Genomic DNA, 26,929 nt, shown 5'->3' with positions numbered 1-26,929 from the left:
GTGACCTTGTGGGAAGATTGGACCCAGCATACCCAAACCTGCCTAGATACACCTCCGTACCCCTCTCCTGCCCCAACAGTCTCCCATAACATTCCCCCCTCCTCCTGTCAGTTTCTCTGCTCAGCCAGGAGAGTTGCCCTGTCTTATTACTATAATTTAATATGTTAGTATTTTCAATGCTCATCCGATGCCAGTGATTGTCATTTTAATTTTCTGTCTCTATGAGCGAGGTTGAGAATATCTTCCCATTTATTGCTTTCTTCCCTTTCTCTGAAGTAACAGTTTCAGGTGATTTTCATAGTGGGAAGGCCATCTCAGGTTTTCTTCCAGGTGGAAGTACTCTTTCATATTTTGGAGATTCACCCTTTATTGGTTTTACCCCTCACTTCCATTAGGGTGTCTTTTGAAAACAATATTCTTAAAATTTTTGCAGTTCAATTGATCAGTAGTTAACCTTATTTAAAATGTGTTTTTTCTTTCTTCACCAGGAAATCCATCTCTAACACAGAATCAAAAAGATATTTTCCTATATTCACTTCTTTTAAAATGATTAATTTGCTTTTTCATCTTGAATGTACCTGGAATTAATTTTTGTAAACTCTCATAGCATATTCACTGGAAAGTTTCTCTTTGGTAATCCAATGGCAATGCCTGCCCATTCAGTCAACAGTCAGGTAAACCATTCATCAAGTGAGTCTTAGGCCGTCTGGTTTCTGTGGGTATTTTGTTCTTCCCTGTACCAATGCCCCACCTCTTAATTGTTAGGGTCATGAGACCATTACCTCTGACACTGATACCTTAGAATGCCTATTGATGTCTTGTTCCAAAAAAGAACACTGCTCTAATATTGCCAACACCCAAATTTGGTATAAAATTTATATGTATGTAAAATTTATATGCATAAAGATCCACCACATATTTGCATGTAATACATTGCAATCTTCTCATCACATATTTCCAGCATTTGAAGTATACCCAAAAACCATCATACCTGGGACACCTGGGTGGCTCAGCGGTTGAGCATCTGCCTTTGGCTCAGGGCATGATCATGGAGTCCCAGGATCCAGTCTCGCCTCGGGCTTCTTGCGTGGAGCCTGCTTCTCCTTCTGTCTATATCTCTGCCTCTCTCTCCCTCTCTCTCTCTCTCTCTGTCTCTCTGTGTGTGTGTGTGTGTCTGTCATGAATAAATAAATAATCTCTTTAAAAATTTTGATTGCAATATCTTTTCTGAAGTATCTTCAAAAAAGTAAATTAAATTCGCTTTTTCAACTACCTACATTAGATGAATTTTTTTGTTTTGTTTTGTTTTGTTTTTACTATTATGTGGTCTGAATTTTCTGAGAAAAAAAGGGGTTTTTAAGAAATCAAGAATTCAAGAAAAGTGACTATCCAAATTTTATTTTTGAGGTTCTCAACACTGTCTCTAATATCTCAATTTCCACTCTTATATTTCTTTCATTAAAGACTATTTAATAAATACTAATGAATCAAATTGTGCCTATGAAACTCTAGCTCTCAGGTGAAGGAGAGTTATGTAGACTTTGTATCTGTAAACCAACTTAATTAAGTATTTCTCAAAGCTGAACATTCATCTGAATGACCTGGAAAAACTGATAAACCATGGATTTCAACCCCAACCCCCATGCGATATTTTTGTTTCCATAGGTCATGGGTTTGGGCCAAGAACTGGATTTGAAATAAGGCTCAGGTAATTATGATGCTGGGGGAGCTGAATGAAACTTTGAGAACCATGTGCATATTCTTCATTCCCTATGATCCTCAACATTGTCTCTCCCCATTGCTTTATCTGTGCCATTTTCAATAGCTGATAGAATTTCTGCTACTTGCTATTCTCAATTATTAATGAGGAATGTGTGGAACCATATATACTTCAAAACTATCTTCCTTTCAGAAATGGAATTTGGGAAAGAGCGTAGATAATTTGTAATACTTTAGCAAAGATTATTGGGTAGCATACTGTAATCAAACCCTATTGCCAATAAGACAATCATCTTACCCTTTTATTAATTGATTCATGCATCAATTATTTGTTAAGGGCACATTCTCTCCTAGACACTCTGTTATCTGCTGGTGATATGTCAGTGAACATTTTATCTCTTGCAATTCACATTATTGTAAAAGAAATGACCACATATTTGGAGTTCATGTTCATAGGCCTAGTTTGGTCCTGAGGTCAGTGGAGATTTCCCTGGAAAACAGATGTTTTTTTCTTCTGGCGGTGAATTTATAGGTAGGATACACTAGATGAAGAGGTGGGAGAAGGTTTCAGATTGACATGGGCATTGTAGATAACCAAGTCTGTCTGTGATGGGCAAACTCTGTGTCCTACACCAGACCATTAAGTTTAAATCACACATTTGTGTATTTCTGTAACTCCAGCATACTCCAACCAGGCGTGTAACCATAGCACGTATTCTAGATAAATGGGCCACAAGAGATCATTTAATTTTAGAAGATGGAACATACCAACTGACCCAGAGATTTCTTTACTGACAAACACTGAGAAAGTGGATAAGGGATTGTAACAATTACCCGCCTCCTGGAAACACAGAAGAAACATATCCTTAGATTCTATCAGTGTCATTCTTCCTTATTTAAGAATCCTTATACAGACTCCTAGAGCCCAATCCCAAGAGTTACCCACATCCACCTCCCAATACTGTTTTCTAGAGGTGAAGTCATCACCAATAATATGTTTTGATCTTCTCCACACAGCAAAATAGTTAGATCTTTCTGAATTCAAAGATGCATCTAGACAGTCATGTCTACATCTCAAACTTCTCACAGTCAGTCTGATATCATAATTGGTTATTTCTTTATCGCAGGAAATCTCCACTGTGGAAAGAAAAAGAATATTCCAGTTAAAATCAGTTTTAAAATTCCTGGACAATTTCTGAATTGACTTAATATCTGAAATGATACAAACTATCTTGTCACTTCAAAATTGCAAAAAGGAAACATTCAGGGTTTTTGTTCTTCCGAAATATTTCTTCTCTTAGCACAAAATATGATTTTTTAAGAGCTTTTGCTTCCAAAAATGCCCAGAACCAAGTGACTCCACTTTGTAGCTAGAAGGAAAATTCTAAGAGCAATTCTTGACGGAGTCAGAGGAAAATACTAAGCAATTCCCTGTGCTTGTCAAAGGTATAAATATGTGTCTATTACTAAAATGCCCCCTCCCCCATAATTCAAACAAAGACATTTTTCCCTTTGCATGTTCTCCTATGAATAGATCTAGATGAGTAACAACAGAAGATTGTTTATCTTGCTTGATGGTGAAGTCATAAGTTATTCTGATATATAAAAGTGCATCATGTTTTGGAATCGAGTAAACTGGGTCTGTTACTACTGAGATAGGTCTCAATTTTTTAAAGATTTATTTATTTATTTTAGAGAGAGAGTCTGGGGAGCAGAGGCAGCAGGGGAGAAGGAGAGACAGTCTAAGCAGATTCTGAACTGAGCACAGAGCCCCACACCTGGCTGAGTCTCACACCACCGAGGTCACTATCTGGACAGAATCCAAGAGCAAGATGCTTAACCAATTTGGCCACCCAAGTGCCCTGAGACAGGTCTCAAATTTTGATCACCTATATCCCTAACTTTAACACTCCCAAATTTTACTTGCAAACTTACATTTTTATACCGTAAAAGTGTTAATAAGTGCATCAAATCTGATTAAGTCAGTATCAGTTTTGTTTAATCAGTTGATAGTTGGGACACTACTATGGGTAGTTCAATCCATTAAGAGTCTGCCTTTGGCTCAGGTCATGATCCTGAATCCTGGGATCAGGCCCTACACTGGGCTCCCTACTCAGGAGGGAGCCTGATTCTCCCTATCTTCCCTGCTCATGCTCTCTCTCACTATCTCTGTCTCTCTCAAATAAATAAAAATCATTTTAAAAAAGGAAAATAATTTAAAATAAAATCAGTTGACAGTAAAAATAATAAAATGGATAAAGAAAATTAAGATAGGTCCAAAACCAAGCTGTTATAGATGGCAAGCATGAATGTATATTTATATACACACTTAAGATTTTTGTGTATTTTTTGGTCTTAATGTTTGGGGACTATTTATGTCCCTTCATAAAGAGTAGATCTTTGAGATAAGGCAAGAATATTTTAAAGGAAAGTATTCCTTTCCCAAAAAACAGTGGTGAGGGCTTGCCACGTAGTTCAGCAATTCATTCCAAAATCCAGAAAGATTTCTGCCATGTGCAAACTAGACATCTACATAAAAAGAGACTATCTCCTCTACTTTGAAAGTTAGTCCAGTAACAAGATGCCTCAGCCACAGAGGCAGAGACTATAAGAATTCCATAATCTTAAGCATGTTGATAAAAAATATTTTATTTTAATATGATTAAAGTTTTTGCAGGCAAGTTTGAAAGCAATTCTCATAACCAAATATATATCAGGCAACTAAAACCTAACCACCACAGTGGCTGGTCATACATATGATCCAATAGTGATCACCACATTAATTACCTTCTAGTTAAATCCATGCTCGCTTGGGATATGCATAGGTTCCAGTTGCTAAATATATTTCATTTTTTTTTTGCATTTTACTTACAAAAGTAAGTAAAAATTTCTATAAGATAACTTTGTTGGTTGCCTAGCCAACAGGCATACGCCTTTCTGACCCACTTCTTGTACAAAACAACCTTAATTTTGTTGGGGTGTTAATTTCCTCCAAAAAGCTTGGACTTCAGGAGTTTGATTCAGTGTGTGGCTGCATAGGTAAGTCATGATTGGTCTGAAGAATCAATTAGTAATGTGACTAGCCAGTGATTGGTTTAACAAAGGGCAGTTCACTAAACTCTTCTACTTTTATTATTCCATTTAAGTGTCAAAACCATCCCATTATGATTTCTTGTCCAAAATCACTCTGGTACTAAATGCTGGAGCCAGAACTCCCACCTTTGACTCAAAATCAGCAAGCTATTACTCTCCAAGATACAAGAGGGGGGGAAAAAAACCAATCTTTTGACTTCTAGGCAACTATCATAATTCAACCAACAAGCATTTTCTGTTAAGTTCACAGTTGCAGGAAGAATCTGTCAGTTTGAGGATATAAAACAGCTTGTTGGTTAGTAAAACAACATCCCTATAAGAGGTAATAAAAAATTAAGGGGGAGGGTTCCTGGGTGGCTCAGTCAGTTAAGCATCTGCTTTAGGCCCAGGTCATGATCCCGTGGTCCTGAGATCTAGTTGGGCACTGGGCTCCTTGCTCAGCTGGGAAGCCTACTTCTCCCTCTCCCTTTACCCCTCCCTACACTTGTGCTCAGGCACTCTCATCTCTCCCTCTTTCTCTCAAATAAATAAATAAACTGTGAAAAAAAAGAGATAATACATTTTTTAAAAAATTGATTAAATGAAGACATTAATATAATGCCACAGATCTGTATGTCTCCTGTCCCTCATACATGATCCTGAAAAAAGCCTTAATTACAAAATGTTGATTAAAATGCACAAAAACATTCACACATAAGCCATAGTCATGAAACTAAAATTTCTTCTTTGATGTTTGTATCTCAAACAGAATTCATCACTGAAACCAATTTCTGAATATATGAGAGTTAATAGGATTAAACTTTGTAAAATTGGACCAGATTTCAACAAGAATCCTCTCACGTGACTATACTAAGTTTTTTAATTTGCCCTTCTATCTTTACTACAGACACACCTACATTTAAAAACAATCATTAAGGAAGGAGAGTAGCAGTGTGTTCTCAGTCCTTGGGAACTATTATCATCATTCTTTTTCATAGTGAAAAGATATAACGATCATGGAATAACAATCAGCACCAGAAAACATATCATGTTTTTAAATTTTACTTTATATGAAACAACTCATTGCTAGACTAATGAAAGCACTAACCCTCTAATTTCTGCCTTTGCTGTACAGTTAACAGTGTCATTTTCTGCAAGCCCATTTACTATTACTATCTCTAACTTTTTGTCAGGAAACTGAGGTTTCAGAAATAATTGCCAACATTGAAATATGAGGTCTTTTTCAAATCATTCAATGCATTATCTACTTAGAAAAAGCTAAATTATTAAAAAATATAATGATCATTGCCCATGATATCTTGGTAGCCAATTTGACTTTGATCCAATTGCTTTCACCAAATCATCTGGCTTTTTTGTTCTTTTTTTTTTTTTCAAATCCCATCTCCATTACAAAATTGAATAGAATCATTCACTGTTTCTTAAAGATTATATTTATTTGTTTGACAGGGAGAGAGAGAGAGCAGGCGAGAGCACAGCAGGGAGGAGGAGAGGGAAAGGGAAAAGCAGACTCCCAATGAGCAGGGAGCCCATCTCGGGATGGATTCCAGAATGCTGAGATCATGACCTGAGCCTAAGGCAGAAGCTTAGTGACTGGGACACCCAGGCCCCAATCACATTTTGATCTCAAATGTCACCTTAAACTCTGAGGACTAAGGAGAAATTGAGCAGGATTGAAAGGATTTAGGTGGCCATGCTGAAGATGAGAAAAATCAGATGCTACAGCATGGGAAAGCACTGAAATTAACACCAAAGGGAAGGACCTACATTCAAACACCATATTGCAATATAGTCAGATGTGCAAGCAGGAATGGGAAAAGAATTTGGGGACCCAGAAACCCAGACAAAAATTTTCCATATGCATATTGTTTAAAAATAATTCCAAGGATGAATGAAAAACAGGAGGGTAATTTCATTAGATTGTCTTTGGAGAATGAGAAAGGGGTTATTCTAGTCAAGGCCAGAAAGGTGCATCCTCCCCTGGTCCTGCCTACTCCAGACCTAATCTGGGTGGAGCTTCAGGATCCAGTGTACAGGCTTTGCAAAGGCAAAATAAGTTTGTTTAGCGGAGGCTTTTGAATTGGCTGGACTGTGGGAACTCAGAAAGCCTCAGCTGCCTTCTAGTACAGAGAGTCCAGAGCACACAGAACTGACCCAACTGGTTGGGTTTTCCTATAGGCATTGAGGAGACCAATTACACATTCACCAGGTGAGCATACACTTTTAAGTAAATAATTCTGACTTTTTTCTTGGCAAAATTAGTTAACTGTCAGCAGGCTTAAGACTTTCCCAAGCAAATGTATTATACCAAGGTACCAAAAATCCTGTAAGTCCCTCCAGTTTACTCTATCGAATTTTCATCTGTCCTTGTTTTGACATTTATAAATTTATATATTTGTGTCCTTTATATTATGTTCCTTGTGTATGAAAATTGGGATATCTAGAGGGAATGTAGATGTCATGTAGTTTTATATTTGGTTTGGCCCTAAAACTGAAGGAAAGCCTCGTGTGGTTTTGGTCAAAGGCACTGAGGCTTCAAGATGAGGATCAGTTACCCAGAGGAAATCATAAATGTCCTCATATTCTCACTTGATCTTTGACATTTGAAGAGAGAAGTAGTTTAGTTCATCAGAAGGCATTCGTCCCATTGCACTGGGTCCCAGTGAATGCAAACAAATCAGGAACTTACCACAGGCTCGGGTCTCACTCATAAACAGACCACAGTGTGGCATAGACCTGGAGAAGCTCCCAGGTTTGTCTCACTATTTCCACCCTCAGCCGTGGACCTCTGACCTGCACTTGGAAGGTAGCCACAAGCAAGGCACCAGAGAGCAATGGGCCTTTCCCTTCCATTCATTTTGCATTTATTTTCTTTTTCCATTCTCCTGCCCTAGAACTTCTTTTTTTTTTTTTTAAGATTTTATTTTATTATTTGACAGAGACAGAGAGAGAGAGCACAAGCAGGGCAGTGGGGGGCAAAGGAAAAGGGAGAAACAGGCTTCCCGCTGAGCCAGTAATCTGACTCAGGGCTAGATCCCAGGAACCAGGGGTCATGACCTGAGCCAAAGGCACACACAGACTCAACTGAGCCAAACACGCCCCCCACCTAGGACTTATATCTTAACTTGAGCCTCTTGAAACAGTGGCCACTTGTTGGTCTTGCTCAGTGCCAGGCTCTGGTGAGAAGGCAGGCTCGGGTTAGGAAGACAATTTTGAAAAACGCGAAGGGAGTATATGAAACGTAGACATGGGGGGATGCCTGGGTGGCTCAGTCAGTTCGGCGTCCCCACTCTTCGTTTTAGCCCAGGTCATGATCTCAGGATCTCAGGATCCTGAGCCCTATCTCAGTCTCCTCACTCAGCAGGGAGCCTGCTTGAAAGATTCTCTACCTCTGCCCCTCCCCCACTCTCTCTCTCTCTCTCTCTCTCTCTCCTCTCAAGTAAATAAATAAGTCTTTAAAAATGTAAACATAAATTTCAACTCAGAAGTAGCCAATTTTCTATCCGCATTGTTAAGGGCGGTTAAATTATTCAAGTGGGTTGTGATTTTCTCATTCATTTCTTTTTTCTCCTCAGAAAGCAGAGCTCTGCACAACTTCCCAAAACAACTCACGTGCGGAGTCTGAAGAGTGACGAAGTCTGACTCCTGCTGAGGTGTCTCAACTGCTAGAACTGTAAGGGGCCAAAGGCCTAGAAATCCTGGAAATGCCATCGCCTGGAGGCCAGATCACTGGTGCAAAGCAGATATTGTGAAGTTGCTGGAACGCGTGGAGACCAACCTTCCGTCCAACCACAGCCACACACTCAAAGCAACCCAGTCACAGGTGGACTGGGGAAAAGTGGCTTTTGAAGATTATTCTGGAGAAACGTGCAAACTCAAATGGTTACACATTTCTTAGCACATGAGAAAATTTCGCACATTGACCGAGTTAGTGCCGGAAGCTGGGAAGGTGCTGAAAGACCTGCAGAAGCACAAGCCACAAGAAACCCCCAGACTTGCCCAGACGCCCTGAGGCTCACCTTGGCTTCCTCAGGGAGGCGCGGCCCAGGAGCCCCAACAGTATCCAAGCTGAGGAACCAGGAGCTGACCAGGCGCCTGTCTGAGCAATACAGGGAGCTCCCGGAGCAGATAAGGCTCAAATAAGTGCAAGATTTCCCGAAGGAGAAAGGGGCGTCTGAGGAGAAACTGGCTCGGCTCCAGGCAGAGCACCCGCCCTCTTCCGGGCTCTAAGCAATTGCATGTAACCGGGAGGAGCCCACACAAAGCGGGAAGGAAGTTTCAGAGGCGTGTGCAGGACGTGAAGTCTCCCCCGGAAAACTCTTCTTCCCGGAGGGTGGGATTCCACGGGGGGCCCAAGAGGCCCCCATGAAGGGATATGAGAAGCCCCCGGGACTCGCGGGGGGGCGGGGAGAGCAGGTGCGGCCTGCGGAGCGCTCGGGGGAGCCCGGCGGCCGCAGCCGGTCCCCAGCCCCGGGAGGAGCTGCACGAGCAGCGCCGAGGAGCTGCAGCCCCAGGGCACGCCGGATCCGGGTCCTGCTCAAGAGGCCGGCGGGCTCCTGAAGAACATGCTGCCCACAGAGACCTGCCCTGTGCTAGGCGGAAACACGGGCATGAAGGGGGGCCCACCCCCAAGATCAGACCCACAGACCTGCAGTCCCTGTCCGCAGGGAGTCTGCAAGGGGGCTTGGACGGGAGTCCAGGCTCCAGGCTCCAGGCTCCAGGCTCCAGGCTCCAGGCTCGACAGAATCCTCAGCGGCTACTGGGGGCAATTCTCATGCCTCACGGGCATCAGGAGAAAATGAAGCAGCCAAGGAAGGCAGGAGGTCCTCGGACCCCAGCAGTGGGGATGCTGATGACTATTGTCGGTCTGAGCACAGTGGCCCCAGCTCATCTTCCTCAGGCGACTCCTCTGATTCAGACTCAGACTCCAGCTGACTTTGGTGGGACAGACCCATTCCCAGCAAGGGTCCAGGGCATCCACGCCAAAGGCAAGGGCTCTTCTCCCTCACCCTGTCCATTTCCTTCCGTTTTGTGCATATTGAACTCTTAGATCTCCGTGAGTCTTACTCCTATCAAAAAATGACAAGAGTGAAGTGAAGACAGAAATATTCCTTAAAATAATTGTTTTTAGTAAGGGGAGCATGTTGCTGGCTGTGATGGATATGGACACTCTGTTTCCAGAGTATGGCAAAGAGCCCAAAACCCTTAATATCATCAATGCTTGTGACTTTTTTTTTTTTATTTTAGAGACTAATATAACTTCGTGATTTTGCTGCTCTAATTTTGCTCTTAAAACTTGGTTGACTAAGTGGAAAAATGTATTTTCTAAGAGTAGCCATGAGTTGATCATTGTCATTATATGACCAGTTTTCATTTTTCTATTTTTTCTACTTTTGTAAATGGTTCCTTTTTTCTGTGAATAAAATATTGAAAACAGAAAAGAACAATTTTTGTTTAATTTTTGAAAAACCTCATGATCATTTGAATGAATGTCGCCATAGAATCAAGAGATGATGATTTGGAGCGCTGCTGCTCCTGGTGGTGTCTGCATTTATTCCTGGCAGAAGCCTGAACCCCTTTCTGCTGCTCCGGGTACAAGTGAGTCTCGGCTTTGACTTCCAGGATAGATGGATAAATGGTTGAATGGATGGATACGTAGATAGCTAGAAGGTTGATAGATGATAGATTAGACAGACAGCTAGATAGATAGACAGACAGCTAGATATGTATATATATATATATACATATATATATATATACACATAGCTATATAGAAAGACACGGGCATAGAGGCGTACACTATTCTCTTCAGTTGGCCTTTCTGTGAATTCTTGTTTCAGTATCACATTGTTTTCATTATTTATTTTATTGGATGTTTGAAAATGTATTTAAGGCTAGTGTCTTCTGATTATACTCTTTTTTTCCTTGTGGATTCTTGGCTATTTCCATATTGTATTCTCATGAATATTTACATCATAGAAGTAGTTTATTGTTTTTATATGAAAACAATTAAAGTCTTAGATAACTAGATCTACCTTAGTGAATAATTATGAAGAGTTTTTTAGGTACATAAAATAGGTTTAGGTTTCGAAAATAAAGGCAATATTTTTCATTTTTATACCTTTAATTCCTTTCTCTTTCTGAATGTGTTGGGAATATCCAGAACAATGTTAAGCCATAGAGATATGTGCCTGTCTTGCTTCTATCATTCAAGCTAATAGGATTTGCAATGATTACAATTATGCTGACTATATACATTTGAAATAAACTATAACCTAATCAGATAATGCCTATTTACTTTTATTATTGTTCTTTTTAATCCATAATGTCTGGCGCTGTTTAAAAAAAAATCACTTTTCTTCTGTATCAGGGTAATTTTTCTTTGGCTATATTAACACTGGTAACTGGGTTACCGAGTTAATGAATATTAAGCCCACATCATATTCTGGAAAGAAACCCACTTTTTAAAAAATACTTTATTTAAATTCAATTTAGTTAACATATACTTTATTATTAGTTAGCAGGGTTGAATTTAGTGATTCATCTGTTGCATATAACACCCAGTGCTATTCACTTAAGCACCCTCCTTAACACCAATACCCTATCCGCCCCCCCCCCCCCCATCTCCCTCCTAGCAACCCTGGGCTTGTTTCCTAGAATTCAGTATCTCTTACAGTTTGCTCCCTCTCTATTTTCATTTCATTTTAAAGAAACTCACTTTTTGATACTGTATTAAAGATGATCCAAAAAAAAAAAACAAATAAAAATTTGTCTAAAGTTTACACATACTTTCAGCCTTTCTTAGGGACGTTTACACAAGCTTCTGGATATTTATTAATTTCACCAACTCTTTTTCATGATCTAGAATTGAATTAATTGTCTTCCAATGTGAGGGCAGTAAAGAAACAGGACTCTTTTTAAATTTTTTTAAATTTAAATTCAATCAATTAACATACAATGTATTATTAGTTTCAGAAATAGAGGTCAGTGCTCAATACATCTCATGCCCTTCTCAATGCCCTTCACCCAGTTACCCCATCCCCTCATCCCCTCTCCTCCAGCAACCCTCACTTTGTTTTCTATGATAAAGAGTCTCTGGCAGCCCAGGTGGCTCAGCGGTTTAGCACTGCCTTTGGCCCAGGGCATGATACTGGAGTCCCAGGATCGAGTCCCTCATGGGGCTCCTTGGATGTAGCCTGCTTCTCCCTCTGCCTGTGTCTCTCTCTCTCTCTCTCTCTCTCTGTCTCTCATGAATAAATAAATAAAATATTCATGGTTTGTCTCCCTCTCTGATTTCATCTTGTTTTATTTTTCCCTCTCTTCCTCTGAGCTCCTCTGTTTTGTTTCTTAAACTCCACATATGTGTGAATCATATGATAATCATCTTTCTCTGACTGACTTATTTTGCTTAGCATAGTGCCCTCTTGTTCCATCCATGTCACTGCAAATGGTAAGATTTCAGATTTTGATAGTTGAATAATATCCCAATATTATATATATTATAATGGAATATTATATATTATGCTATCAAGTGCATGGTATCTAAAACCCCAGAACAGGGGCAGGTATCCCTTCATGTCAGGGATGTTTGAACTGAGTCTCAAGGAGTTGGAAGTCAAAGGGAGGAAAGGAGATTGTGGAATTAGTTCCTACATTTACCACACTTATCCATTCACTGGGCATTCCTTTTCTTCAATTACCATAAAGTCGTGTTTTCCTTTCAGTCACTGTTTTCTCTGTCCTTGGGATCCGCATATTCTCATTGTGGTCTATATGGCTTTCCAGCATGCACTCATCATGTCCTGTGTTTTTATCTGCCATTCCTACACTGAGTCTATATATCTCTGCAAAACTCACATCACAAAGTTGATCTCATTGGCATCTCCATTAAAATTATCCTCTGAAACACCATTATTGAAGTATCAAAAACATAACCTATCCCAAAGCCAAAATCTGCTCCTGTCTTGAGCAAGGAAACCACCAAACACCCAAATGACAAAAATCTTCCCATTGTACATTCATTGGTGTTCCCCTGCCTCATCTCTACCAGCACAGAGAAAGCTATCCACCCTCTCCACACATAATTGTAAATGAGAGCCCCAGAAGGCCTGACAAGCTCTAATGGAATTCTCCTACATTATCTTGGCTAGTTCAATTTTCTTCAGGCTTTACCAGTTGTTACACACAGAATAAGCTATGAAGGACTCAGATATGGAACTGGGAACCACAGAGCAGCTCCAGCAGCTCCTCAGTGATTTAAAGTGCAAGCTTTGGGACCTGGGTAATGATTTAGGTAAGGCAGCCACCAGAGAAGTGTGGAGGAAGGGAACAAAAGGCAGAAAGATTTTATTTTGATCACTCGTTACTGGTGAAAAATACTACATGGAGGTGAGGAGATGTGTGGGGCAGGTCTTACTCTGTAGGGGGGAAGAGGATGCTGTGCAGTGGGTGGAACCGTCTCCCATTCCTCTACTGCAATATGGTGGGGAACTTGGGTCATTGCATCAGTCACAATGTGGACAGAGAAAGCTTGACATCCGAAGGTCTTCAAGGACAGGGTGGGGCTCAAACTTCTTCAGAGCAGAGGCTGTTTCCGTTGTTCATCCAGAGCTCTAGGATTAAAGGCAACTCTACGTTCTCTCTGAGCACTCCCCTCTGTGTATGAAAAAGACAGTGGGTGAGTGAAAGTGAGTGATCTGTAACGGGTTGCGTGATTTTCAAGAAAGTCATTTGAACCACCACTCAGACCTACGGAGGCAGCTGGGGCTCCGTGAGGCCCACGGGTCGCCGGTCCTGGAAGGAAGGATCCCTGTGTCCCCAAAGCTGAGGCTTCGCGGATCATCCCCTAAGCGCTTACAGGGCAGTGGAGGGCGCGGCCCCGCCTGTCTACACTCTCGGATTGCGAAGATACCAACTCACCCGGAACCCCCCCTGGTAAGGGACGCACCCCCCGCCCCGGTCCCGCAGCCGAGGCCCCTTTGCTCCCGACGTGGGGCGCTCGCTCCGCCGCGTGGCTCGTCCTGCTCGGCCGGGAACCTGCAGAGACGCCCGAGGGATGTAGGCGCGGGCGGTGTGCGGGGAAAATCAAAAACGACAAAGGGGCAGCTAAGGGCCTCGGGGATAGATCCGGGGCGGGGGGAGAAAATAAGGGCCCGCAAGAGGGAGCCCCAGAGCGTGCGGGCCGGCGGGCCTGGCGCCCAGGGGGGTCGCCCCCGCTCCCAGCGTCGGGGACGCCCGGGACTCTGCGCACCTGCCCCGCGGGGCCTCCCTGGATGCTGAAGTCAGTGGTGACGCGGCAAAGGTGAGGGTGCTGACGCCCTCCGCCCGCCAGCCTGGGGCGTAGCTCAAGATCTCGAGGAAACCCAGGGGACCGCAGGAGGGGTGCAGTGGCGGGTGTCCCCACTCGGCGACGCCCCACACCGCCCCCCTCGGAGCCTCTGCGCGGGGCCGCGACACCAGCAGAAGGGGCGGCCCCGAAGCGCGCCCTGCCCCTCTGACGTGCCCTCGCTCCAGGTAGGACAGCGTCGCTGACCATTGCAGCGCTCACCTTTTAGGCGAGGAAGTGACTGGGCTTCGGAAGGATTGATTGCTCCTCCTCCTCGGCCCTTGGGACGCGGGATTCCAGATCCTGGATCGAGGATACAATGAAAGGATGGACAGAGAGAAGCAGACGGAGAGGTACGGTCACCCCGCTGGCAACGTTCTTGATGCAAATTCCCTGTCAAATACGGGGGAGAAAACGATTCCTCTAAGCCGTAGGGACAATAAAGTTGTCACACGGGGTAAAGGAGAACAGGGCTGTTCTCTAAGAGGTAGATGCAGGAGCTGGACCGTTCCGGCTTCTGACATTGCCGCTTGTTTCTAAGAGTCACAAGGCTCTGCTTAAAATACACCTGCTAGGAGGGAAGTTTCATCTCCTTCAGCAAAATGCTGAAGAGCTGACAAAGACCAGATCAGAGAGAGAAAGAAGAGAGAACCATACATTATAATAGGACAGGAGAAAAAGGAAAATTGCAGACACAACAATAACCATCCAAACCTTCCTCACAAGTCTTCACAGACTGCCGCTGTCGGTAGCATGCAGGGTTTTTCCTGCACAGTTCCTGGAAAAGTTGCAAAATTGCTCTTAACTTCTAGGACATGCTTCCCTCTGGCCAGCATCCTCCTTTTTACAGAAATGTATTTTTCGAACTTGAAAACTGCAAAAAGCCCAGAATCTGGTACAAGTCCTCAAATGCTAATACGCCTGCTATCTGTTCTTTGCATTTTTTTTCTGTTTTCATCCTTTTATTCCCTCTGTATATTTCTTTTATATTCTTATAGATTTTTACCATAGTAGCATGCTTTTTGTTAGCTTTTTTGATGCATAATTTGCATATAATATCATTTACCAACTTTAAGCTTACAATTTAATGCTTTGATAAATTAATAGTCATGTTAAAAAGTAAATCACAAGCCAACTGATATTATGGGTAACATCTAAAGATTATTATCACTTAAAAAAGAATATACTTATGAAATTGGCTTGAAGACTTCATATTTAATAAGGAAAATAAATGTGTATCACAGAAGAACAAAATAATTAGAAGAGATCTGTTGAGCTAACTTCCCAAGTCTTAGAAAATGCTGTTCACTGAATGTAATTCAGTGTCTCCCCTCCCCCTTTTTTAATTTAATGGATAATATGAGGAAAATAATGCCCTCAGAGGTCTCTGGAATCCATTAAGTAGGAAACCATGAAGGAATATTTGGAAGCATAGTGAAAGTTTATAGTTCCTCATTTCTTTTTTTTTTTTTTTTTTTTAGTTCCTCATTTCTGATCCAAGAATATACCTTCCTGCCCAGAGGTCTCTAAATTTTATGAATTTTATGAATTTTACCATGTGGTAAAGATATTGTCAAAGAAAGTTGTATTTCATAACACAAAGTAAATATATTCTCACATTCAACCCCCAGTATTGCCTACCCTACCCCAACTCTAACCTCTTCTCCCATAGAGGTAACCCCATCTGGGTAATTAATATATCCTGGTTCTAATTATTGTATTTTTTGAAATTTATGTAAATGCAGTCACATAGCACACGTTCTTCTGTGTGTGATCTCATTTGTTTAAAATTATGTTGGTGAGATTTATCCCTGCTGCTGTACATAGCAATTGTTATTATTTTGTTTCATAGTATTCCATGATATGAGTATATCATCATTTACTCATTCTGCTGTTGATGAATATATTCACTTCCAATTTGGGTAAACATAAATACTGCTGCCATGAAGACATCATGCACATCATTTTGAATCATATGTGTGCATTGCTATTGAAGTAGTTGGGCCATAATGCATGTTATGCCTAACATAGAGTTTGCCAAATTGAATGCCAATTTACATGCTTTTCAGCAACAGATGATTATGTTATTCCCTCTGTTTTTAAATTTTTTTGCAAATACTTGCCATCCCGTTTTGATATTTTTGTCATTTTGTGGTTTACATTGTGGTTTTAATTTGCCCCTGCCTGATACCAAATGCACTGAAAACTTTTTCATAGGGTTATCAGCCACTTGGATTTTCTTGTATGGTGAACTGCCTGTTCATATCATCTCTCTCCTCATTTTTCAAACAAGTTGACTTGTGTTTTTCTTATTGACTTTTAGATTCTCTTTCTTCTTTGTGGAGTCATTTGTTGGATGTAAGCATGTCAAATATGTTCTCCTATTATTGCCTTTCATTTGCAATGGTGTCTCAACACACAAATGTTATTTTCAAGCATTTTAATTCATTTTACTTTATGTTTAGTGACCTATACGTCATACTTCGGAAAAAGTTTCTCTGAGATTATATACACCTAAATTTTTCTTAGGCCTTTATTTTTTGTTTAATTATTCTCCTTCACGATGAAAACTGCAATAGTGAGGAAGGAAATCTATGCCATGACACAAGGGTTAATATTCATTTTTTTTCTAACTTTACAACCACAATTATCTCAGAATTACCCTTACTCTTTCATACTTTACAAATTATTGCATGACATTAATAGAGAATATTTACTTCTATGTTGGGAATTACAATGAAAATACTGGACTAGAGATCAAATTACACTCAAAAAATGAATTATTAAACCTGGGCATGATGGATAAGTGGGATTTAGTTAGAAAGAAGTAAGTAAAATATTTCCAGATGACACAAGTCTGTTTGAGGAGAAAAAGATGCCTTTCATATTTATATTAGATATTAAACACCATTAAGATATTGATGCTTTTTAAAAACCTATTTGTAGTTGAGAAATTAAGATGAGAACCACTGTACATATTCTATGCATTATATCATAGATTATGATCTTCATTATAATTAAGTAAACAAATCTCAAATACATACCTTTACACCACCACCATACATAATATAAAATGGTGCTTTTATTAGAGAGAACCAAAAGACAATCAGATATCATCTATTCATGTCTTGTTCAAAATTGCACAAGGAGTACAGGTTTCTCAAATTTCTTTCTTATTCCTGATTTGTCCCTGGTCAAATGTGATGATGGCAAAGATAGGCATGAGATGTACAGAAAAGGACCAAGATGAGTTATTGTGTATAAGGGAATTTGGGCAACATTTGCAAAGCTCATAGGAATGCTCCTGTGCTGCAAATAGGTTTTGACACCTATTGATAAAAGTGGTTTTGGGGAAAGAGATTTAATGAGTGTTCTACTTAATATAACCAAGAAGAAAAAAATCCCTCTCCTTAAGTAGCAGGTAATTCTGACACCCATCAAATTCCAGGAGGCTAGTCCAGACCTTCTATGAATTGCCATCCACCCCATGTCCTTATCCTTGGAGACTCCACCCTATTCCAAAGGTACCAGAGGTGTCAGGGGGCCTCTTCTATGACAGCACTGTGTGGCTAGAGAGAGTTATGATAGCTTTGTTTTCAGATCATTTATCAAACATCTTTTAGTTAAACATCATGTTGATTCTGTACTATAAAACAACAAATTGTTATTTTCATCATTTTGTTATGTTTTGGTTGCTCTTCTTTGACATAAATACTTGACAAAAGAAAGAATGTAAATTTATCGTAAATAATTTTCAAAAAAGCAGCAGATTTAGAAGATGGTTGAAGGTGGAAGTAGAGTGAAGATATTGAGGATATTTTAAAATAAATCGAGAGTGAGCAGTCTATAATAAATTTCATTGTTTTGCCCACTAGATATTTAGAAATACCAATTTGGAACATGGAGGTTATCTTCTGTTAGGAAATTTGAGTTGTAGAATTGTAGTCGAAGCCATAGGGATGTGGAGCTCATGTGGAGGCATGCAAAGCACACTTAAGAGAATCACAATCTAACAAGGATGCTGATAAAGGAGTCTAGATGAATAAAGGACAATAGTAACAAGAATAAAGTGGAGCCAGAAGGGTAAACACAAAAAGGCCAGGGGGCCTAGTGGAGTGTTCACATACTCAGGAGGTCCTCCTGGTCCTCCCTCCTTCCCCCTCCTCCAGCACACTCTTCCCAATCTCGCCTCTTTTGAAAGTCATACTCTTAGTTCCCAGGAAAACTAAAATCACCTTAATTTGGGGCACAGGAAAATCCTCCATTTATATTTTGTCTTCCTAAATCATTAGGAGGAAGATCTGAGAATCCTCACTCTGGAGACTGAGGCCATCACTAACTATAGTACCTCTCAGCATAAGAAGCCATTTGAGAAGATCTAATCAGGGATGCCTGGGTGGCTCAGCAGTTGAGCATCTGCCTTTGGCTCATCAAGTCCCATATCGGGCACCTTGCATGGAGTCTGCTTCTCCTGTCTCTGCCTCTCTCTGTGTCTCTCATGAATAAATAAATAAAATCTTTTTTTAAAAAAAGAGAGAGAAGATCTAATCTGGGTCCATATAAATAATCAAAGTCATGACAGTTTTTAACTAGGTGACTATGTCAGGAATTCTTATCGTTGAAAAATAGTCAATTGGAAAAAGAATGTGGCCTGATTTCTCTCCTATATAGAGTAAGACTTGTAACTCAAGAACACATCACCATAAATTACCTCATGGGAACGTGCATGAAAAAGAAAGAGTGGCAAGTTCTGTCCAAAATGACAGAGCCTGGGACACCTAGGTGGCTCAGTGGCTGAGCGTCTCCTTTTGGCTCTGAGAGTGATCATGGGATCCTTGTATCAAGTCCCGCATCAGGCTCCCGTCAGGGAGCCTGCTTCTCCCTCTGCCTATGTCTCTGCCTCTCTCTCTGTGTCTCTCATGAATAAACAAATAAACTTTAAACAAACAAACAAAACAAAAAACCAAAATCACAGAGCCTGGAAATGGGCTGCAGGACAGTTTCTATCTTGTCCTCCTTTTGAGCATATTTTTTGTAAGAACTTGATCATATTTCTACATTAGATTTTTTTTTAAATAAAGAAAGAAATATTCTCTCTAGAATATGTAAAGTAAAAGAAATTTGTTATTTCTGACTGTCTTACATAAACAATTCCAGTCTCCCTATTCATGAGTTCATGGTACTCTCTACTTTTTGTAAAATGTTTAGATTCATTATTTGTATTTATTGTCTTTTTATCTTTTATTTAATTTAGATACATAGTTTGCACTGTACTTATTATGTTACCTTTTAAAATACTGAGCATTTCAGCTTTTGAGCAACAGCAATATGAATTTTCTTAAAAAAAAAATAAATGCCTCTGGGGGAACCTGGCCTTCACAGTCAGTTGGGCTACCAACTCTTGGTTTAGGCTGGGGTCTTGTTCTCTGGTCCTGAGATCAAGTCCTGCCTGGCTTAGTGCTGGGGTATGGAGTCTGCTTGAGATTCTCTCTCCTTCTCCCTTTGCTGCTCCTGATTGTGTGCTGGCTTTCTTTCTTCCTCTCTCTCTCTCTCTCTCTCTCTTTCTCTCTCAAATAAATAAATAAATAAATAAATCTTTAATAAAATAAAATAAATAAAAAGCAAATGCATCCAGTAAAAAATATTGAGTGGAGTTAAGGAACAATATTGAATTAAAGGTGCTAAATAAAGCCTTCAGACAGCCAGATCCAGCAAGAGTCCTGCAGGTAAATCCCAACAGCGTAGAAGTGGACTGCATCCAAGACTAGGGCAGGAGCAGAGGGACCCCTCAGAACCAGGTGACCCTGCAAATCTGTACTCTGTCAGCCCCCAGATGCTCCTTGGGTTCAAGGTGGCAGTTTAGGGACCAACATTTGAGTCCTTTGGGGTTAAGCAAGATCCCTGGGTCTGGCATCCTGGCAGTCAGAGTTCCAGGGCTGGAAGGAAGCCCATATTCTGGGTCTAAGTTCCCAAACTGGAGCTGCCTTTCTCTAAGGAGATTGGCTTTACTAGAGAAATGGCATGTGTGTTGGTGTGGATGCAGTGGAGTGGGACTTGGAGTTTGTAGGGCCATCATCAGTAGGGTGGGTTCAGGACATTGACCTCCTGAGTGTGCGGCCCCAGGAGGGGCTCTTGGGCCTGGAAGGGCTCCAGGCTCCCAGCAACTTGTGGAGTCCTGCCTGCTGTTCCTCCAGTATGCTGGATCTGAAGTAGATCTGGTAAAAATTGTAGGTTCTGTTTGGCTAGTGGTCACTAGGAATCAGATAGTCTTTGATGGGAGTCGGGGCATGGTAATTGTTTTGGATGTTAAATGAGTTGCTCTCAAGGCCCACAGATCTTTTGACCAAAACACCCTGATGGTACCAAGGAGTACTGGCCTTCCCTTAGGACACTGGACTGGGATTGAGGTGGTTGGAGTGTCAGAACAGAAGCCAGTTTTGCTGCACTCTCTGCAGGAAGAGAGGACTGACTCCTGGGAACCAGGGACCAGGAAGCTTGAGAAACCATTGAACTGGTAGCGCCTTAACCCTGAGGGGTCAGCACACCCCTTCTGGGGTGCCTGCCCCTGATCCTTCCCAGGTGGTTCATTCCTCAGTGAGCCATGTAGTGACCCACCAGGGAGGTGCCCTGCTCAGCCCAGACACCAGGAGAAGGTGCCAGGGATCACGGGGCAGCAAAAGGTGGTACGGTGTTCCCAGCCTTTGTCTTCTTCCCTTTAGGTAAACACAACTGGGATTTCCTGATTTATTTATTTTTACTCAGAATATCATGCTGTTTAACTTCATATATTTCTTTTAATAATTTCTTTTAATAATTAATAATAACAATGCTAACCAACATGGGAAATAGGAAGAGATTACAGCACAAAATGCTGGTGACAATGTGGGGCAACAGGAACTTTCATTCATTGTTGGTGGAAGTACCACAGGGTACACCCACTTAGGAAGAGTGTGTGGTAGTTTCTTACAAAACTTTTATCATATAATGCAGCAATCTCTCTCTTGATATTTACCCAAAGGGTAGAAAATTGAAGCCTAAAAAAAATTTCCACAACTTCATCCATAACCATTGAAACAGGGATGTAATAAGATGGTCTTCAATAGATTGAGATAAACCAAAGTATATCCGGGCAATGGAATATTATTCAGTGCAAAAAAGAAAGGAGCTATCAAGCCATAGAAAAACTTGAAGGAACCCTAAATGACATAGTGTTAAGTGAAAGAAGCCAATGTGAAGAGGCTACATACTCTCTGATGCCCAGTAGATAATATTCTGGAATGGCTAAACTGTGGAGACAGTAAAAAGATCAGTGGTTGCCAGAGGTTGAGGGGAGAGAGAGATGAATATGTGGAGTATAGTGGATTTTTAGGGCAGTAAAACTATTCTGTATATTATCATGGTGTATACATGTTATTTACATTTGTCCACACCCATAGAAGGTACAACACCTTGAGTGAACCCCACTGTAAACTATGGACTCTGGGTGCTAACAATGTGTCAATGTAGTTTCATTGATTATAACAAATGTACCACCCTGGGGCAGAGTGTTACTAGTGGGGGAGGCAAAGCACGTGTGAGAACAGAGATGTCCAGGAATCCCCTTATTCCCACTCAGTTTTGCTATGAACTTTAAACTGCCCTGGGCTTAGTCAACTAAGCAGCTGCCTTCTCGGGTCATGATCCCAGATCAGGCTTACTGCTCAGCGAGGAGTTTGCTTCTCCCTCTCTCCCTCCCCCACTCATGCTCACTCACTCTCTCTCTCTCAAACAAATAAAATCTTAATAAAAACTCTGCTCTAAAAAAATAATTTCTTTAAAAAATAAAAAAGAGGACAGCCTTAAGAAATAATGTGTCATGGTGGAAAAAAAAAATCTGGTCTATTTACAATAGCACATTCAAGACAATGAGTTCCTTGAAGAAACCAATGGTGTTTTCTTCTTTATAGTTAGTAGAAAAAAAAATCCCCTTTTTCTCCACATGTTTTTTCAAAAATGCCTAACTACACAGCTATTTGTAAAAGTATCCAAAAAAGCCATTGTTAAATGACCACAATTTTCCACCCTGTATTGTGCATCTTAATTTACTATTTCCTGGGGATCCCTGGGTGGCACAGCGGTTTGGCGCCTGCCTTTGGCCCAGGGCGCGATCCTGGAGACCCAGGATCGAATCCCACGTCGGGTTCCTGGTGCATGGAGCCTGCTTCTCCCTCTGCCTATATCTCTGCCTCTCTCTCTCTCTGTGACTATCATAAATAAATAAAAATTTAAAAAAAAATAAAAAAAATTTACTATTTCCTTAAGAATGTTTGCCCCAAATAAGCAATCTAAGATATTTTTCATTCTTATTAGCAATCCAGAAACAAGTAGTTAATTTTTAAAATGCTAAAGCAATAGTATAGGAGGGAGATGGTGGAAGAGTAGGGGTCCTCAATGCACCTGGCCCCACAAACTTACCTAGATAACTTTCAAAACATCCTGAACACCTACGAATTCAACCTGAATTTTAAAGAGAGAACAGCTAGAATGCTACAGAAAGAAAAGCTTTCGCTCCTAACAAGGTAGGAAGGCTGAAAAAAATTTTTTAAAGAATCAAGTAGGGGAGGGGCCCCATGAGGAGCTAAGCTAAAGCCAGGTGGTGGTAGCCTCCAGGACAGGAAAGCCCAGGCCTGGAGAAGCAGGAACTTTTAAAATCCACACCGGAGTTTTCCATGAAGGAAAAGTGCTCAGCAGGGAAATCATGCCGCCAAGCACCCCCAAGCTGTGCAGATCAGCGTCCCCCCCACTCTGGCCTAGAAGCACCTAGGCCAGTACAGACCAGGAGACTGTGGGTGGTTACTGGGGGAGCTGACTCCAGAGCTGGAGAGCTGGCAGCTGCCTTTGTTGATTTACCTCTTTGTTTCACCTCCTGAAACAGAAGAACAGGGGCCTCACGGGGTCAACAGCTCCCACTGAGCCCGGCACCTGGTGGGAGGCGGGGCAGCTCCCCCAGGTGCACACACCTGAGACTCAGCACAGCAGCTCCTCCCACAGAAGACTAGCTGGAAAGACAGGGGAAGAGCAAGTTCTTGACCAAGCAGTGCTGGAGAGCTCCAGGACTGAGGGAAAATAGTATATAGACCTAGAGGGCCCTCCTTTTTTTTCTTTTTCCATTACAACTCATTTTTGTATCAGACTAAAAGTTTCCAATATTTTTACTCTTTTCCCACCATAACTGCAAAATGTTACCAGCTCTTCATTTTTAAGTTTTTCATTTTTGGCTTCCATATTTCTATAATTACATGTCTAAGATATATTTTTCACTTCTGGATTCCCTTCAACATATTCAATTTAATCTTGGTAGACATACGAGATTTGAGATTTTTGTTTTTTCTGCCTCATTTTGTTTTACAATGGTGGAAGTTAGTGCCTTCTAAAACACAACCAACATACACCCAGAACCAAGTGGAACACTCTGTTGGTTCATTCTGTGAGATTATATTCTCTCTTCCTTCCCATTCTGCCCACCTCTTTTATCTTGTTTATGTTTTTGTGGTCAATGTTGGAGCTTTATATAAGTATTGCTGACTTATATAAATTTAGGATTGAGCATCTTCTAACTTACAAAACAAAATACACTCAGAACCAAGAGGATCACCCTCTAGGATCCCTCAGGTAGACTACATTCTCTCTTCACTACTACTTCCTCACCACCACCACCCCTTTTTTTTCTCTTTTTCCTCTTTACTTTTCTTTTCTTTTTTTATTCTTTCTTTTTGGTCTTTGGCTTTTTATTTTTACTACTTTGTTTTAAATTTTATTTTTCACTGTAGTGGTCCTTTTATTTTATTTTGTTCTGTTCTTCTCTTTCTTTTATTTTCTGGATTCTGACCTCTTTGAATAAACTAGTATGTATTTTACTTAGGTTATGGGTGATATTTTGGACTCAGCCCACTCATACAGCCACTCTGCACTGGACAAAATGAGTAGAATGAAGCATTCACCACCAAAGAAAGAACTGGAAACAGTTCTCTTTGCCACAGAGTTACAGAATTTGGATTTCAATATGAAGCCAGAAATTCAATTCAGAAGTACAATTATAAAGCTACTGGTGGCTCTGGAAAAAGCATAAGACTCTAGAGACTTTGCTACTGCAGAATTGAGATCTAATCAGGCCAAAATTAAAAATAGATTAAATGAGATGCACTCTAAACTGGGTGTTATAACTGCTAGGGTTAATGAGGTGGAAGAGAGAGTGAATGACATAGAAGACAAGTTAATGGTAAGGAAGGAAGCTGAGGAAAAAAAGAGAAAAAGAATTAGTTGCCCACAAGGAGGAGCACTTGGGTGGCTCAGCAGTTGAGCATCTGCCTTTGGTTCAGGGCGTGATTCCAGAATTCCAGGATCAAGTCCCACATCAGGTTCCCTGCATGGAGCCTGCTTCTCCCTCTGCCTGTCTCTGCCTCTCTGTGTTTCTCATTAATAAATAAATAAAATATTTTTTAAAAAGATCCCATGAGGAAAGGCTTAGGGAAATGATAGCTTGAAAAGGAAGAATATACATCTAATTGGGATTCCAGAAGAGAGAGAGAGAGAGAGAGAGAGAGAGAGAGAGAGAACCACAAACTATATTTGAAAAAATCATAGCTGAGAACTTCCCAAATCTGCTGAAGGAAATGGGCATTCAGATCCAAGAGATAGAGAGGACCCCCCCCCCGCAAAAAAATCAATAAAAACTGTTCAACACCTTGACATTTAATAGTGAAACTTGAAAATTTCAAAGATAAAGAGAAAATTCTTAAAGCAGCTTGAGACAAGAAATTCTTAACTTATATGGGGAAAAATATCAGATTAACAGCAGACCTCTCCACAGAGACCTGACAAGCCAGAAAGGGCTGGCATGATATATGAAGAGTATTAAATGAGAAGAACATGCAGCCAAGAATACTATATCCAGCAGTGCTGTCATTCAGAATAGAAGGAGAGAAAAAGATCTTCCAGGATAGGCAGAAGCTGAAATAATATGTGACCACCAAACTGGCTCTGTAAGAAATATTAAGGGGGACCCTGTAAAAGAAAGAGGGAACCTAAAGAAACAATCCACAAAAACAGGGACTGAATAGTTAATACAATGACACTACACTCATATCTTTCAATAGTTACTCTGAACATGAATGGGCTAAATGATCGCATCAAAAGACGCAAGGTATCAGACTGGATCCCACCTATATGCTGTCTGTAAGAGACTCATTTTAGACCTAAGGACACCTCCAGGCTGAAAATGAAGGGGTGGAGAACCATTTAGCATTCAAATGGTCCTCAAAAGAAGCTGAGGTAGCAATCCTCATATTAGATAATTTAAAGTTTATCCCAAAGACTGTAGTAAGAGATGCAAAGGAACATATCATACTTAAAAGGTATATCCAACAAGAAGACCTAGCAATCATGAATATTTATGCCTCTAATGTGGGAGCTGCCAAGTATATCAATCAGTAATAACCAAAGTAAAGAGATACTTAGATTACACACTAATAGTAGGAGACTTCAACAGGGCACTTTCTGCAAATGACAGATCTTCTAAGCAGAACATCACCAGAGAAACAAGAGCTTTAAATGATACACTAGACCAAATAGATTTCACAGATATATACAGAACTTTCCATCTGAATGCAACTGAATATACATACATTAGTCTCAAGTGCACATGGAACTTTCTCCAGAATAGACCACATACTGGATCACAAATCAGGTATCAACTGATACCAAAAGACTGGGATTATTCCCTGCATATTTTTAGACCACAATGCTTTGAAACTAGAACTCAATCACAAGAAGAAAATTGAAAGAAACTTAAACACATGGAGGTTAAAGAGCATCCTACTAAGAGATGAAAGGGTCAACTTGGAAATTAGAGAAGAATTAAAAAGATTGATGGAAACTAATGAAAATGAAGATACAACAGTTCAAAATCTTTGGGATACAGCAAAAGCAGTCCTAAAATGGAAATACATCACAATACAGGATCCTTCAAAAAATTGGAAAAAACTCAAATACACAAGCTAACCTCACACCTAAAGGAACTGCAGAAAGAACAGCAAGTAAAACCTACACCAAGCAGAAGAAGAGAAATAATAAAGATTCAAGCAGAACTCAATGAAATAGACCAGAGGAACTGTAGGACAGATCAACAAAACAAGAAGTTGGTTCTTTGAAAGCATTAATAAGATAGATAAACCCCCTAGTCAGCCTTATTAAAAAGAAAAAAGACTCAAATTAATAAAATCATGAATGAAAGAGGAGAGATCACAACCAATACCAAACGATTTTAAAAATGTACCATGATCAGCTATATGCCAACAAATTAGACAATCTAGAAGAAATGGATGCATTTATGGAAAACCACAAATTATCAAAACTGGAATAGAAAGAAATAGAAAACCTGAACCAGCCAATAACCAGCAAGGAAATTGAAGCAGTCATCAAAAACCTCCCAAGACACAAAATTCGAGGACCAGATGGCTCCCCAGGAGAATTCTATCAAACGTTTAAAGAAGAAATAATGCTTATTCTACTAAAGCTGTTTCAAAGGATAGAAAGGGATGGAATACTTTCAAACTCATTTTATGAGGCCAGCATCACCTTGATTCCAAAACCAGACAAAGACCCCACCAAAAAGCAGAATTATAGGCCAGTATCCCTAATAAATATGGATGCAAAAATTCTCAACAAGATACTAGCCAATAAGATCCAACAGTACATTAAGAGGATTATTCACCATGACCAAGTGGTATTTATCCCAGGGATGCAAGGGTGGTTCAG

At 40.6% G+C, this 26,929-nt stretch overlaps 1 protein-coding gene across 30 annotated transcripts in view; it reads right to left on the bottom strand.

Moving 5' to 3' along the window:
• LOC112642035 (tripartite motif-containing protein 77-like) overlaps positions 1-26,929 on the bottom strand; it is a 61,729-nt gene that overhangs the window by 14,078 nt on the left and 20,722 nt on the right. For 17 of the 30 annotated variants that reach the window (XM_049099052.1, XM_049099051.1, XM_049099055.1 and 14 more), the window contains 3 exons: positions 14,357-14,527; positions 13,226-13,464; positions 992-2,856 (listed from right to left, as the gene is read on the bottom strand). The gene's annotated coding sequence lies outside the window, so the exon portion shown is untranslated. Of the gene's footprint in view, positions 1-991; positions 2,857-8,828; positions 9,074-13,225; positions 13,465-14,356; positions 14,528-26,929 lie in introns of those variants that run through there. The other 13 variants (XM_049099062.1, XM_049099069.1, XM_049099063.1 and 10 more) reach the window with 3 other exon arrangements.

The sequence above is a fragment of the Canis lupus genome, chromosome 21 (genome assembly GCF_003254725.2).
Source record: "Canis lupus dingo isolate Sandy chromosome 21, ASM325472v2, whole genome shotgun sequence".
In the NCBI taxonomy this organism is placed as follows: domain Eukaryota; kingdom Metazoa; phylum Chordata; class Mammalia; order Carnivora; family Canidae; genus Canis; species Canis lupus.
The sequence above is the reverse complement of the archived record's forward strand: the minus strand, read 5'-3'. Positions and strand labels throughout refer to the sequence as shown.